Source organism: Triticum dicoccoides, chromosome 7B, assembly GCF_002162155.2.
Source record: "Triticum dicoccoides isolate Atlit2015 ecotype Zavitan chromosome 7B, WEW_v2.0, whole genome shotgun sequence".
Classification (NCBI taxonomy): Eukaryota; Viridiplantae; Streptophyta; class Magnoliopsida; order Poales; family Poaceae; genus Triticum; species Triticum dicoccoides.
Window position 1 is genome coordinate 247,837,090 of NC_041393.1, and position 2,279 is coordinate 247,839,368.

Genomic DNA, 2,279 nt, shown 5'->3' on the forward strand with positions numbered 1-2,279 from the left:
GTGCTTGAGATGAAGGCGAAGGAGGTTGATGACGATCTTGTTGAACTTATTCTTATTGTCGAATACCACTTGTGGAATCTGATTCATTGCCTTGAAGTAGCGGGTCCCGCTTCAGTAGAAGGAGCACTTTTTCTATTTCCACGGGTTTCACATTCCCAGTAGTTAAGTCCTTGATTGCTTTAGAAGGTTCCTTATCACCTAAAACATCTGGCAATTGCTGAACTTGGGAGCCATTAGGTTCATCAAATTTCTCATCTACCAGTTCTTCAACCTTCCGAGTGAAATTGTTGAGGGCCCGATAAGTGCGAGAATTTGCTTTGTGACAAAGGAGAAAACCTTCATGCGACTTAGGAGCAAATTTGGAACAAAGATGCTTACCAAGAATGTAGCAAATTTTTAGTCAAATACTCCAAAGTATCCAACTTTTGGTTTGTTACAGGTTAGAAGTTCATATGTTGTATTGCCAAGTATCTTGTGGAAATAAAGCCGGTTCGTGGCATGACAAGCCTTTTGAACCGCTTTAGACCCAAAATGCTTTGGAGTCTTGTACTTCTCGAACATCGTTCTAGCCATCTCGATGAAGGTCCGATTCTTCCTCTCAACAACTCTGTTTTGTTGAGGAGTGCAGGTCATGGAGAATTCATGTGAAATGCCTTCTTCGTCGACAAATTTGTCAACCTTACAATTCTTGAACTTGGTTTCGTTATCACTTCACACCTTCTTGATCTTTACCTCAAATTGATTTTGTGCTTTTCTCACAGAAGCCTTGAAGATATTTTGTACTTAGTGATCTAAAAGATCTTATATTAGTTTATAGAGGGAGTACATGCAATTTGTCATCGAGGAAGAAACCCAAGCGAATCTAGAATAATCATGAACAAGCCACGAGACACTTGTAAGCGTCCGGACCATATATGAAGTAGCTCGAGAGATCTTCTCTTTATCGGAAAATAATCGTATGTGACACGGGTCGTACGAAGTCGATCGTGAGACCTCCTCTTGTGTGCAGCGCGCAACGACACCAATCTCAAAGCAGGAACCTTCTTGTTGCTCACTTACCCGTTTGCAAATCATGTTTCAAACTCCAGAACGCTCCCAAATTCTAGCAGCCGGTGTGATACTCCCAGCTACGCGCCATATCGCCGCCGTCGAGCTCATCAACACTGATACGTCCATTTTGCATCATGCTTTTATATTGATATTTATTGCATTATGGGCTGTTATTACACATTAGGTCACAATACTTATGCCTATTCTCTCTTATTTTACAAGGTTTACATGAAGAGGGAGAATGCTGGCAGCTGAAATTCTGAACTGGAAAAGGAGCAAATATTAGAGACCTATTCGGCACAACTACAAAAGTCCCAAAACTGCACGGAGCTTATTTTTGGAATATATATAAAATATTGGGCGAAGAAAGAACCAGAGGGGGGCCACTTGCCGGCCACAAGGGTGGAGGGCGCGCCCCCGACCTTGTGGGCCCCCTAACAGGCCTCTGATGCCCATCTTTGGCTATATGGTGTCTTTCACCCTGGAAATATCAAGAAGAACCTTTCGGTATGAAGCACTGCCATCTCGAGGCAGAACATGGGCAGAACCAATCTAGGGCTCCAGCGGAGCTGTTCTGCCGGGGAAACATCCCTCCAGGAGGGGGAAATCATCGCCATCGTCATCACCAATGATCCTCTCATTGAGAGGGGGGTCAATCTCCATCAACATCTTCACCAGCACCATCTCCTCTCAAATCCTAGTTCATCTCTTGTATTCGATCTTGGTCCCAAAACCTCAGATTGGTACCTGTGGGTTGCTAGTAGTGTTGATTACTCCTTGTAGTTTATGCTAGTTGATTTATCCGGTGGAAGATCATATGTTCAGATACTTAATGTGTAACATTCCAAATTTTCAATTTGGAATGTTATACATTAGGTCATCATTGCATATCATATTTTAATGCATTTTTGGTTGATCCTAGAAATTCTAAGCAACTCAAGGACCCACGGAGAGAGTTGGGGATTTCATTATCTTCATATTTGAGTTTTCTCAAATTTTGAAAAGAGGATCATTTGGTTTTAATTATTTCCTTTTCAAATATATCTTTTATGAAAATAAAAGAGAGGGGATAAAATGACTTCTCCAAAATAAAGAAATATTGGAGAAAAAAATATTAAAATCAAATAAGAATTTTATTTGGAGTTTTATTGCTATTTTATTTGAATTAGGAAAAAAATGGGTTTTTAAAAATTGCATTAGAGGCCCAAATAAATGTTCACTTTGTCCGC